Consider the following 15260-nt stretch of genomic DNA (forward strand, 5'->3'; position numbering starts at 1 on the left):
CATGTTCCACCACATTTATAACTTGACCTGTAATAGGACCACCAGAGTCCAAACAGAGTAGCTACAAGAACTTTAAACATTTCAGGGTGCTAAGCTACCTCTGAGATTTAGAAATGGCCCTACTAAATCCAAGTTGCCTGCAGGGTTTGATATAAAAAAAAAGATATTTTAACAAAATAAATAGTTAGACAAGTGCTAAAAATTAAAACGAGGAAAATATCCCCAAACTGTAATTTTCTTTTTCTTTTGCTAGCTTAGTTGGGGCCCTTCTTTGATGGTGCACAAGTGTTGAACCTCGGTTAGGTCCATCAATCCTTCTAGAGGTGTTTGTAAGGTGGTAATTCATAAAAGAAATGGAAACAATGATAGGTGAAGATAGTTTGAAACAAGCTCCAATGTGAGGAGAGCACAAGAAAAATTCTGTTTCTATTGGATGTCCTAGAACATGTGATATAGTAGTATCTGTATGTTTCTGTAATATGTGTAAGATGGGTTTGACAACCCTCTCTCACCAATTCTTTACTGGTCTTAATGGCGGAAAAACCCTTTTCAGCTTAAAGTGGTATTAAACACTTTTGTTTAATTTTTACCTGCAGATAAGCTTATAATAAAGCTTACCTGTAGATAAAATGAATATCTCCTAAATGTGCACTGTTTAGGAGATATTCTAGCTAGCAGGAGCCAGTGACGTCACTGGCGCATGTGCTCTGAAGGAACAGCATACCTGTGCTGTTCCTTCAAAGTCTGCACCATTCCCAGCGCTCCCTCACTTGTGCGGGAGTGACGTTGTAAGGGATTTCCGGCAAGAAGAATCGTGATCGGGAACGCGCATGCGCATAGGAATTCCCACAGAAGAATTGCCAGTTGTGCACATGCGCGCAGGAATGCGTGATCTGTCACGTGCACACGCACGGCGCAGATTGGCACCAGACGGCCCATTTAAGGAGTGCCTCTGCTCAGGTTCAGTGCTGACTGGTCTTCAGCTCCCCCCCCGTGTCCTGCTTGTTCCTGTACGATTCTTCCAATACCAACCTGGCTTGTTCTTGACCCGACTTCGATTACTCTCCTGTTACCGGTTCCTGACTTCGGCTCTGCTCCTGACCTTGGCGTTTCTTTCTGATTCTGTACCACACTGCCCCACTGTTGATGACCCTGGCTATCCCATGACTCTGCTCCAGTCTCTTGTCCTCACTACCTACCTTGCTCTGCTGCACGTCTGGCAATCCACAGAACCTGCTCTGTCTATTATTACGGTGTCCAAATCAGAGGATCATCCGCCTTCCAAGGTCATCATCTGCAAGAGCTGCAAGCAACAACCACTGACACTCTTGTCCCCCTGGTCCCTAGACTCCCTCTGTTCCAACATCAGCGGGGTCGGGTCTAGTGACACAAGTGAGGCCAACCTCGTCAATTCAGTCTCCCATCAGGTACGTGACAGACGTCATCGTGGCAAGGCCAATGAAACGGCCAGAACCCGCAAACTCAGAAGAAAAGGTGAAAAATGGAGTCCCTGTCAGCAGTGACAGGGCGAATCCGTTCTAAAAGTAAGCCTGACATAATGGGGTTTATTTACTAAAGCTGGAGAGTGCAAAATCAGACTCACTTCTGCATAGAAACCAATCAGCTTCCAGGTTTCATTTCCAAAGCTTCATTGAACAAGCTGAGGTTAGAAGCTGATTGGTTTCTATGCAGAAGGGAGTCTGATTTTGGACTCTCCAGCTTTAGTAAATAAATCCCAATGTGTCAGTATGCAGTGCATGCTTGCACAATATGATTAAACCTGCAAGGGGGACCTTTTTTTTCCTCTTGGAAACTTTACTCCTCTGCAATACGCTAATCAAAGTGGAACTAAACCTATCAATTTAACTGCTTCCCAAAACAGTTACATTCAATACATGCAATGAATGATGGCTGTCACAGTTGCCAGTAGATTTTCTCTAAGTTAGTTCTTGACTGAACTGTGAAGCCATTAAATGGTTGGTGTCATAGCTGAACAGACCACAGCAGCTGCAGTTCAAACCGAGCCAAAATGGTAGCTTCCTTGGCTTTTAAAAACAGTAAAGTGGTTTCCCCCATGCAACATTCTAATTTTTTATTATTATAATAATACAGGATTTATATAGCAGCAACAGTTTGCGCAGTGCTTTACAAAATGAAGGTAGACATTTCAGTTATAATACAATTTGGTAGAAGAGGAGGGCCCTGCTCATTAGAACTTACAATCTAGGAATTAAAAACAGAAAAGGGTTTTCCCCTTTGCAATAACTAGTAAAAAAACAGAAAAGGGTTTTTCCCTTTGCAACAACCTAGTTAAAAAAACAGAAAAGGGTTTTCCCCTTTTGCAGCCACAATGCTAATTTAAAGTAGAAAAGGGTTGTTTCCATTTGTAACCCCCTTAGATCTCTCAGTACCACCAGGAGTACTTCTGCAACTTAGATGCACACTGACATAGTCCATTGAATTTTATTATTTATACACTGCTCCAAAAAATTAAAGGAACACTTTTTAATCAGAGTATAGCATCTAGTCAGTTAAACTCCTGGTGCTTTGGTGTTAATGAAATTTAACAGGTGCACTAGATGGGCAACAATGAGACAACCACCAAAACAGGAATTGTTTTACAGGTGGAGGCCACTGACATTTTTTTTCCCTACTCATCAATTCTGACTGTTTTTCACTAGTATTGCATTTGGCTAGGGTCAGTGTCACTACTGGTAGCATGAGGCGATACCTGGACCCTACAGAGGTTGCACAGGCAGTCCAACTCCTCCAGGATGGCATATCAATACGTGCCATTGCCAGAAGGTTTGCTGTGTCTCCCAGCACAGTCTCAAGAGCATGAAGGGGATTCCAGGAGACAGGCAGTTACTCTAGGAGAGCTGGAAAGGGCCTTAGAAGGCCCTTATCTCATCTGCAGGACCTGCATCTGCTCCTTTGTGCAAGGAGGAACAGGATGAGCACTGCGAGAACCCTACAAAATGACCTCCAGCAGGCCACTGATGTGAATGACTCTGACCAAACAATCAGAAACAGACTTCATGAGGGTGGCCTGAGGTCCCGACGTCCTCTAGTAGGCCCTGTGCTCACTGTCCCACACTATAGAGCTTGACTGGCATTTGCCTTTGAACACCAGAATTGGCAGGCCCACCACTGGCGTCCTGTGCTTTTCACAGGTGAGAGCAGGTTCACCCTGAGCACATGTGACAGACCTGAAAGGGTCTGGAGAAGCCGTGGAGAACGTTATGCTGCCTGTACATTGTTCAGCATGACCGTTTTGGTGGTGGGTCAGTTATGGTCTGGGGAGGCATATCCATGGAGGGATGCACAGACCTCTACAGCCTAGACAGTGGCACCCTGACTGACATTAGTTATTGAGATGAAATCCTTGGACCCATTGTCAGACCCTACGCTGGTGCAGTGGGTCCTGGGTTCCTCCTGGTGCATGACAATGCCCAGTCTCATGTGGCGAGAGTATGCAGGCAATTCCTGGAGGATGAAGATATTTAACCATTGAATGGCCCCCACGCTTGCCTGACCTTAAACCAATAGAACACCTCTGGGATATCATGTTTCGGTCCATCTGACGCTGCCAGGTTGCATCTCAGACTGTCCATGAGCTCATTGATGCTCTGGTCAAGATCTGGGAGGAAATACCAAAGGACACCATCTGTCGTCTCATTAGGAGCATGCCCCAATGTTGTTAGGCATACAACTACCTGGAAGCCATACAAACTACTGAGTACCATTTTGAGTTGCTGCAAATTTCAGCAAAATGGACTAGCTGCTCCTATTTTTCACTTTGATTTTCGGGGTGTCTTTGAATTTAGTCCTCTGTATGTTGATAATTTTTCATTTCCATCAAACAATAGTGCATACTTACGTTCCTAACACACTACCCAGTCCATATCAATATAGATATCCAGCATGACATTTTTCCCTATTGAGATCTGATGTGTTTTCAAAGTGTTCCTTTAATTGTTTTGAGCAGTGTATATTTAAATGCTCAGGTGTTTATGTGCTCCTATAATGCATGTTTAATGCCTAAAGCTTAGTACACACAATGAGAAAATTGGATGAAAAATATCGCTTTCAGAGCGAACGTCCAATAGTGCAATAGTCTGATCGTTGGTACACTGCTTTTGAGAGCTGATCACAACAGCTCATGCGAAAATGGGGACAAGCACAAAAATTTTTCTTGTATGATAACAGAACAAATGATTTTAATTTTAATTAGTACAGTATTTGTCCCTGAAGAATTGAGTGACCAAGACTGTGAATGCTCGTAAATTAAAGAATACAATACATTACATTGCTTCCAAAGTTGTATTCTGTATTATGAGAATTTTCATAACTGTAGTAGGCTCTTCATTTTCGATATGAGACTGCCATGCAAAACAAAAGAGACTATCATTCATCTTCATAGTCTCATTGTGTGTACTAGGCTTAAGATCAGTAACATATTTTTAAAGTATAATTAAGGACTCATTCACGCAGGCATATGCATATTTTTTTGCTGGCAGAAAATCCTGAATAAAATACAGGGCTAAGGTACTCAAGATTAGATGCATGTAGACCTATACAGCATTTTGGGTGGCACAGTGGCTTAATGGTTAGCACATCTGCCTTGCAGTCAATGGGTCATGGGTTCAATTAATGACCATGGTGCCTACTGCATGGAGTTTGCATGTTCTCCCTGTGCTTGCGTGGGTTTCCTCCGGGTGCTCTGGTTTCCTCCCACACTCCAAAGACATGCTGGTAGGTTAATTGGATCCTGTCTAAATTGGCCCTATATATGTGTATGTATGAATGTAAGTTAGGGACCTTAGATTGTACAGCCCTTGAGGGTTAGGGACTGATGTGAATGTATATATATGTAAAGCACTGTGTAAATTGACAGTGCTATATAAGTACCTGAAATAAATAAATAAATTTAGATGCATACAGTTCTTTGTCATTCCAATGAATGACTCGACATATATGCATGTACACATTTATTTGCATCTATATGCATGTAAAATCTGCAGATCTATGCAACCCTGGATGCAGCTGTGTCCTACTTTTTTTTTTTTAGCGCGGCTAAATGCAGCACGCTCATCGGTTACTATAGTGCTGAATTTAGATGTGCAGCAAACTATATTCTGTGCACATCTAAACAAACGCAGAATTGGTTCTGTCTGTGTGAATTAGCCCTACAGTCAACTTTTTTTTCTTTTTTTTTTTACATTTTGGATAAAGTAGATTAGAACATTGGCAAGGTTGCTATTGCTGTCTGTGCCTCTGTTAAGGGTGCTTCACCCTCTCTTTTTTCCTATTTACTGTTTTCACTGAGCGTAAAAGCAAGAGTCCTAAATTTTGGGTTGTCATCTGAACAGAAATAGAAGGGAAATAATTTGGAGGGATTTCCTCAACAGTTGGCAAAAAAAAACTGATAGGGGTTATAACCTTCCACTTCACTTTCCAAAATGAAAAAAAAAATTGTTGCCTTTGTTCTACTTTAACCACTTAAGGACAGCCCTATAGGGCGGCACCTCTACACAAAATTCCATGTATCTTTATGTGATTTTGCATTTCGAGGTAGGGGCGCCCGGTGATTACCAACAATCACCAGTCTTCCACCCTGTCAGCTCTAGCACACTGCTCGGGATGGCTGTGCACAGCAGATCAGTGTGCTTACAGTAAAGCACACCCCGCCCCCTAGTAAAACACTCCCAGCACATAGTTAACACTTTGATCACCCCTCACATTAACCCCTTCCTGATCATTAGTACAATGTCAGTACTTTTTTTTAGCACTGATCACTGTATTGGTGTCACTGGGGATGTCAGTGACACCAAGTTAGTTCCCCCCAGTGTCAGAATGTCCACGGCAGTCCTGCTAAAAGTCGCTGATTGCCGCCATTACTAGTAGAAAAAAAACCCAGTATCTATACTGCCATTTGTAAATGCTATAACTTTCACGTAAACCAATTAATTTACAGGTATTGGGATTTTTTTCTAGCAAAGACATGTTGCAGAATACATTTTGGCCTAAATTTTATGACAAAATTAGATTTTTTTTATTTTTTTACTGGACATGTTTAATAGCAAAAAGTCCAAAATATTGGTTTTTTTCTCAATTGTCAGTATTTTTTTGCTTATAGCGCAAAAAATAAAAACCGCACAGGCAATCAAATACCACTGAAATTGACGTAAATTTCATGTGGGTGCAGCATTGCATGACCGTGCAATTGTCAGTTAAAGTAACGCAGCGCCGTTACACAAAAATTGGCCTGGTCAGGAAGGGGAGGACAAGTGGTTAAATGTTTATTTGGTTATTGTAATTCTACTGTCCATATTTACTTCATTTGTTTTCACACCTCTGGCCATAGCTACTATGGGCACAATTCACTAAGCAGTATCTTACCGCATCCAAGTATGCAGTAAGATACAGCACAGCATTTTTCAAAAAAAGTTTGAATTCACTAAAAAATGCTACTAAAATACTGCATTAGTTATTTTATTAAGTCATGCAGTATTTTAGTAATGAAAACCATGCGGTAATGTTTCAGTGGGTTCCCCACTGACAACTGAATGTAAAAAACAAAAAACGGCATGGGGTTCCCCCCATCCATACCAAGCCCTTTGGGCCCCCCCCCCAATATCCATACCAGACCCTTATCAGAGAAGGCAGTCCGGCAGGTCAGGAAAGGGGGGGATGAGTGAGCACCCCCTCCTCCTGAACCATACCAGGCCACATGCCCTCAACATGGGGGGGTGCTTTGGGACAAGGGCCTCTTCCTCACAACCCTAGCCAGTGTTTGTGGGGGTCTGCGGGCGGGCGGCTTACATGGTACCGCAACCCATACACAAAAAAAGCCTGTAGTTCTTTATTGAAAGATGAAAAATAAAAAGACCCAACATGAATCGTGATGCCCACCGCCAGCATGCTGGCTCCTGCTGTATTACTGCTCAGCCGGCCTGACAGTTCTTAAATATCTAAGGAGTGGGGCCACTCGGTGACATCATCCATGTGATCCAGCTCGCTTGTGACATCATCTACCCAGCCACCGTTAGTGTCTGAGTTTTTAATGAGTTTCTTTTTACATAAATACATACAATAATGTTTAAGCTTTGTGAAGGATTTATAGTTACATGATGAACATTTTTAAATAATTTTCATTTATAAGGACAAATACTACATGTGTAGTTTATGTGAGTGGCTGCCCATTTTTTAAAATGTTTGCTGTTACATTCATTCATTGCCTTTTAAAATCTCTAATAAACTAATAAAAACAAAATAATACAACCATGTTTAAAATCATATATGCATATGGGTATTGATTTGCTAAAACTGGAGAGTGCAAAATCGGATGCAGATGTGCATGGTAGGCAATCAGCTTCTAACTTCAGTTTGTTCAATTAAGCTTTGACAATAAAACCTGGAAGCTGGTTGGCTTCTATGCAGAGCTGCACCAGATTTTGCACTCTCCACTTGTATTAAATCACCCCGAGTATGCACTGTAAATATACAGTATATACTGTGTGTACTGTATATATGTGTGAGTGTGTGTGTGTGTATATATATATATATATATATATATATATATATATACACACACACACACACACTTGTGTAGCCATGTAGGCTGAAAATGCAAAGCAGTTTTACATTAGGTAAGAGTAAGTATGCAGTATGAACAAATTTACTATGAATTCATTTACTAACTTTGTAGCCAAATAATAAAGTGAGAAATCTGTTTATTTTGCTTTATATTTTGCATTTTAAACTGTTGATTGCCCAGAATTATACAGTTAGGTCCATATATATTGAACACAGGCACAATTTTCATACTTTTGGCTCTGTATGCCACCAGAATAAATTAAAATGAAACAATCCAAATGAATGTGAAGTGCAGACTTTCAACTTTAATTCAAGGGGTTGAACATACTGTAGATATCAAATACAAATATTAGGAACTGCAACCATTTTTATACACAGTCCCTCCATTATCAGGGGCTCAAATGTAATTGGACAAATGAATATAATCATAAATAAAATGTTCATTTTTAATATGAATGGTTTGCACCTTGTGGTGAACCCTCTGTATTTGCTCTCATGATGTCTTCTCTTGATTGTAGACTTTGACAATGATACGCCCACCTCCTGGAGAGTGTCCTTCACTTGTCTGGATGTTGTGAATGGGTTTTTCTTTACCATAGAGAGAATCCTGCGATCATCCACCACTGGTGTGCTGTGTTGTGTTTTGTGGACGTCCATGCCTTTTTATGTTGCTGAGCTCACCAGTGAGTTCTTCTTTCCTGAGAATGTACCAAACTGTTGATTTGGCCACTCCTAATGTTACTGCTATCTCTCTGATGGAATTTCTTCATTTTTGTAGCCTTATAATGGCCTGTTTCACTTGCATGCATAGCTCCTTTGAACGCATGATGTAGATTCACAGCAATAGATTCCAAATGCAAATCCCACACTTAGAATCAACTCCAGACCTTTTAGCTGCTTAATTGATGAAGAAATAACAAAGGAGTAGCCCACACCTGGCCATGAAACAGCTTTTGATTCAATTGTCCAATTACTTTTGGTCCCTTGAAAAAGGGAGGGGTGGCAACTCTTAAGAGCTGTAATTCCTACAATCTTCCTCCAATTTGGATGTACATACCCTCAAATTAAACCTGAGAGTGTGCACTCTCAGCCCATATCCATTATATAACTATATCTTGAATATGTTTTGGTAAGTACCTGAAAAAAACCTAAAATTGTGCCTGTGTTCAAATATATATGGACCTAACTGTGTATTTAAAAACTCTTTGAAATTATTCATTGAAGGTTGTTTTATTGTATTTCTCAGTAAATGCACATACTGTACTCTATGAAGTATATTATTTGCATTTCAAACTACTGACATTATATTATAGACAAGGCTCTCCTCTACTGAGTATTTACACATAAAACATTATAGATCAGTGTTTTTCAGTGTTGTCCTCAAGTTTCCAAAAGTACCTAATGATTCACTAAGCATTTTCAGCAGTAGTTTACTTCACTACCAGGTGCTGGATGGGCATATAAAATAAATTACCGAGGTGTGTCTTATGTTTAGGCCAAACATACATGGATTCAAATTTAGCTGTTTCAGCAGGGACTGGCCCAATTTTGATCCAAGTATGGGCAGAGGAGTTGTACAGAAGTTGATCTACAGACTGACTTTAGTACAACTACCCTGTTGGCTTTTCCCTGCTCTATTAGCTCTGCTGGCTGTAGCCAATAGCACTGATCAGTGTATTCCTCCACATAGCTTTGAGGGGAGGATTCCCCCATTCATCTCAAATGTTTGGCTGAAGAAATCGGACTCATTTTTTCTGTTTAACTCACTGCCTGAATGAAAAAAATGACTCATCTATTGGCTGCCTTAGTCTGGCAAGATCACAAAGCATACTCACAGACTGGAGTATTTTCTAATCCATATATATGCATCTCTTCAAACCAGCTGCCAACACTAGTGTTACTGGTGACAGGAATGCCCATATTCCTCTTCGGAAGAAGCATAAGGAACAGACTTCAAAGTCTTTTCCCTCTTTAACTGTTAAACATCCCTCTTGTTTCTGCACTCCCTTGACCTCCATGTTAAGACCCCCATGTTTGGATCTTTATCCATTGGCAAATCCTGGCACTTAAGCTGCCAAATACTCTTCCTCTGCATGAAGGTATACTCACACTTTATTTTTGTCAAAATGGACACATCATATGTAACATTTATGACTGCTGCTGTTAATTAGAAATTATACGAAATGTAACTGAACACCAAGAGATTTTGGCAAAATGTGGCTATTTGGTAATTGCATTGAAGTCAGTAAGGTAGGTAAGATTAAGGTGTTTTTTTGTCAATTTAAAAGGTGAAATGGGCTTTTAATTGGCTCCTGATGGTTACTCTTTTCAACCATCCTGGAGATAGTGCTGATGACTATCAGAAAAGCCTCCAGCTTTAATTTTTCAAAAGAGAGTACGTCATCAAGTACTTACATTTTCTTTCCTTATTAGTTTAGGAAAGACTCAGTTCTTCACCATTATAAAACAGATGTGCTTTGTAGAGCTTATAGTAGAAGTGGTGTTCTGAATACTGGTATTAAGTGGAAGCTGTGCTTTACAGATGTGACCAGAGACCTTTCTCCTGCATACAATGGTCACACGTACACATATTAATCAGATAACAATATCTATCTTACAATCAAGTTCTGTAGATAAAGCTTGTTTTCATACAGATGTGTATTAAAAAACAAAAAGAACCCACAAAATGATAAGGCACATGGTGTCTTATAATTTTTATTTTATGGATCTGAGTATTACAGCTTCATAACACTTTGTTGTTATACCATCTGTTAATGTCTAAGTGTGCAGAAATGGGCAAAAATCCAGTCCAGTCTAATTCAAAGTTGAATGTTTCATTCATCAGATAACCAAATAGATTGCACTTGTTTGTCACGAGCATATTCGGACTTCAGTCTTGCACAGCAATCATAGGAATTCTAAAAGTAAAACTACAATCAGTAATAAATAGTACTAAGCAAGTCTGCTTGTTGCATTGTAACTACTTCCAAAGCACAATGTGTGCTTTGATCAACACGTGCAGCTTATTCACTCCATTGTGTACTACTTACTGAATTATAAACTGCATACTGAGCCATAGACCAGTAGCATTCTCCTAGTTTGCTCATTGCTAGATACATTTAGGTAGCTTCTCTGCTTGCAGAGGAGCAGGGGTTAATTGTTTAGTCCTTCACAGGCAGTTACCTCTCCCTGCATTCTGAAACTCACTGGATGTTTCCAGAGCATAGTGGGTTGAGTGACAGGGGCTACAGCCTGAATATTCATGGGACTTCCACCAGTCCCTGGGGAGACAGGCCCAGAAGGCGGGGAAGAAACCAATAAATATTCTGAAGCCTGGTAGTAGGAGAACCAGGGGCCCAGCCATCTGGAGGTGACCCCTGTGTTGGGGGCTCTGCCCCCTGGGGCAGAGCAGAGGGAAAGAGGAATAGGATATCTCAGGATGCCAATGGATAAAGATCCAAACATAGGGGTCTCAACATGGAGGTCGAGGGAGTGCAGAAACAAGAGGGATGTTTGACAGTTAAAGAGGGAAAAGACTTTGAAGTCTGTTCCTTAGGTTTCTTCTGAAGATGAATATGGGCATTCCTGTCACCAGTAAGATAGTGAGTGGAGTGATAGGGGCTACAGCCTGAATATTCATGGAACTTCCACCAGTCCCTGGGGAGGCAGGCCCAGAAGGCAAGAAAGAAACCTATAAATAATTTGAAGCCTGGTAGTCGGAGAACCAGGTGCCCAGCCATCTGGAGGTGACCCTGTGTTGGGGGCTCTGCCCCCTGGGGCAGAGAAGAAGAAAAAAGGAATAGGAGATCTCAGGAACTCACCCATCTTAAGTCTCAGTTAAACCTAGCTGCAGACCCTAAGCCAAGATAGAAGCAGCTTGTCCAGCAGAGGCCAAGACAACAGCTGTTCAGGATCCTGGGAGTTTCTTAAGGGACTGAGTGAGTACAAACCAATCACCCCTAAAGGAAGGAGAGGAGAGTGAAGTGCAATACTTCACATGTCTGGGACAGAGTGCAGTGCAAGACAGTCAGGAGCACACTAATTCTCCAACTTAGAGCAGTCAGGCGCCATGCAATACAGCCAGGTACTGTGTCTTTAATGCAACTTTTTTTTAACTGTTGTACCTTTTGATTTGCACTACTACTCCCACAGCTGTAATACAGCTAGCATCTTGGAATTATAGCAGTCAGAGACTTAGCAAGTCCTCCACAGTGTTCTTTAGTTTGGGGTATTCCATGCCAGGGGCGGACTGACCATTTGGGTACTTGGGCACTGCCCGAGGGCCCGGGGTCAGTAGGGGGCCCCATGAGTGCCCCTGGTACCTTTCATAGGCTTTTTTTGGTGTGGTTTGAGTGTGGCCGAGGACACAGGGGCCCCATGATCCCCTATTGCCCGGGAGCCCCATGAGTTGTCAGTCCGCCCCTGTTCCATGCACCCTCCATTCCCAATTCAAGTTCATAGTTCCTAAAATAAATGCCAAAAACCAAAGCCCCTAGACTGTTTATTGAGCCATCTGAAAGCATGTGAAAATACAGTTTTCCTGGCTGTGGGTGCTGTGAGGGGGAAATACCAGCTGTTCCTTTGGGGGTCACGCTACAGACCTCTTTCAACCACATGGAGTAAATTAGAGTTGATTGCTTCTTCATATTGTACATATTGCTTATTCTCACAATGATTTCTAAAGCTCTTCTGTGCAAAGAGTGTCCAATGCTTATATTAATGTCTAAATAAAGTGGTCATGAAAAAGGGTGCATGCAGATACAACCATGCTAACTTTGTATTGACATCCTAAAGCTCTTCCCTATGGTGATTTCGACAGATAGTAAAAACAACTGAGCTATTGGACAGATTTAGTAAAACTGGTGCACTCAGAATCTGGTATAGCTGTGCATGGTAGCCAATCAGCTTCTAACCTCAGCTTGTAAAATTAAACTTTGGCAATAAAACCTGGAAGCTGATTTCTATGCAGAAGTGAGCCTGATTTTTCACTCTCCAGCTTTAGTAAATAAACCCCTATGTGTGTAATCATCTTGAAAGAAGTGATGATGTAATATAGATACTAATCTATTCAACAAGATCTATTGAAATATTTCTCTTAATATCACAGCTGTCACATCTATGCCCACACTTTTAACAGAACAAAACATTCAGCTTTTTCCTCTAACAATATGATGGCATCTGCAATATCTGCAATGAGAGAAAAAAGTAAGAAGGGGAGTGATTAATAGCATATGTTTAGCTGTATAAAAAGATTTTACAGCTCATGTCTATGTGCACATTTTAACAAGGTACATAACACTTAATAATGTGCTATATATGTGCATTTGGGTGCACTGCTGTGTATTCTGAATGACACTCTAAAACTCATATTAAATGTGCAATGTGCAATTTGTTTCGTTACTAATTAAAATTCAGGCATAATATTTGTCATTCTGGGATTTTGATGTATCTGAATTTCAAAATCACAATAGTAATGAATTTTAAAGAATCTGAAATAAATTATAAGGAAACAACTAATTCATTCATATTCATTTGTTTCATTCATTTGCAAATTCAGAGGGTTTTGTAAGTTCAATAAGCCTCAGGTCACACTGATGTGATGCAATTTCAATCCTGCTTCTACTGCAATTTCAAAGCGCATCTGTCCTATGAGTTGATATGGTTCACATGCGATTTTGGGAGATTCCAATATGCTACCCCCCCCAACTACTTGGACAGAGTTGTGGGGAAGAGGCCCTTGTCGTAATCAATATGGGGACAAGGTGCTTTGTCGGGGTGAGGCTCACTTGCCCCCCCCCCCCCTTTCCTGGTCTCCCGAGCTACAATGAATATACAAAATGAATCCGAACATACGAAATTCTAAAAATGAATCATTCTAACATAACGAATATGATGAAACAAAATGATTACATTATTGAATAATTTCCAAAACAAAACTATTTTTTTTCTTGTCCACATCTCTAACCTATATACAGTAATAAAAACAGTACACTGTGCCACAGCATGCAACACCACACATACAGGGGTTTATTTACTAAAGCTGGTTCACTCAGAATCTCGTGCACTTTTGCATGGAAACCAGTCAGCTTCCAGGTTTTAATGCTAAAGCTTAACTGAACAAGCTAAGGTTAGAACTGATTGGCTACCATGCACAACTGCATGGAATTCTGAGTGAGCCATCTTTAGTAAATCTCCCCCACTGCATGTAAATGTTCTGTGCATTGAGATGCATTGGGGGAGATTTACTAAAACTGGAGCTCTCAGAATCTGATGCAGCTGTGCATGGTAGCCAATCAGCTTCTTACTTCAGCTTGTTCAAATAAGTTTTGACAATAAAACCTGGAAGCTGAATGGTGTCTGTGCAGAACGGCACCAGATTTTGCACTCTTCAGTTTTAGTAAATCCCCCACTGTGTTGCCCAAAAGTATGTGCATTATTTCACGCACTGATGCTCATTAATCAACTTGCCCGCTGCCACATAGCAGATGTACTGCTACTAGACAAAATCACATAAATATATGTGATGTTGCATTTCTGGGTAGGGGGCGCGCGTGCTGCACTACCTGCACTGTTATTGGCTCCTGAGGATGTCAATCACCAGGTCCCAGCCAGCAATTTTCGGTCGGGTTTCAGTGATTGTCGGTAAAGCTGAGAGGAGAGAGATCTGTGTGTAAACAACACAGATCTCTCTCCTGCCAGCATGGACATGCTGCTTTCTATCTCTCTGCACAGCAGAGAGCTAGAAAGCAGCAGGTCTGCTTAGTAAAACAGCACACAGTACACAATAAAATCACTCCCTAACACACAGTTAACCCTTTGATTGCCCCAGATGTTAACCCCTTCCTGCCCAGTGTCATTAGTACAGTGTCAGTGTTTTTGTATTAGCAGTGATCACTGTATTAGTGTCACTCGATATGTCAGTGACTGTTAGTCAGTGCCCGCCCAGTGTCAGAATGTCTGCCGCAGTCCCGCTGTAAGTCGCTGATTGCCAGTGACTAAAAATTCCAGTATATATACCGCCATTTGTAAATGCTATAATTTTCAAAACCAATTAATATACACTTATTGGGATTTTATTTTAGTAAAGACATGTAGCAGGATACATTTTGGCCTAAATTTATGTCGACATTTTTTTTTACTGGATATGATTTATAGCAAAAAGTCAAAAATATTGGGGTTTTTTTTGGTTTTTTTAAATTGTAAGTCTTTTTTTGTTTATAGTGCAAAAAATAAAAAATGCAGAGGTGATCAAATACCACTGAAAGAAAGCTCTATTTGCGGAAAAAAATTACATAAATTCATGACCACGCATGCAATGCTGTACATAAATGAAATGTTTGTAAGTTAAAGTAACGCAGTGCTGTATCACAAAAAATGGCCTGGTCAGGAAGGGGGGTAAATCTTCTGGAGGGCAAGTAATTAAAGTTGAAGCTTAGCTATTTTTTTTCTACAGCTTTAGTTATATTATTTACTTGTAATGAAGTATGACCCATGATGTACAAGCTTCTGGATTCTGCAGAAATCTTTACTGTAGGGCTGCCCTGTCCTCTTCCTGCTGCTGTATACACAATTTTTTTGCCTTCATTTCTATTTTAAACTGAATGGGTTGTTCTACAAGCTGATGTTTTACATATACATTAATCTCCACAGTGCTGGAAGGT

Source organism: Staurois parvus, unplaced genomic scaffold, assembly GCF_062004578.1.
Source record: "Staurois parvus isolate SC_StPar_1 unplaced genomic scaffold, SC_StPar_1.0 ptg000696l, whole genome shotgun sequence".
NCBI lineage: Eukaryota > Metazoa > Chordata > Amphibia > Anura > Ranidae > Staurois > Staurois parvus.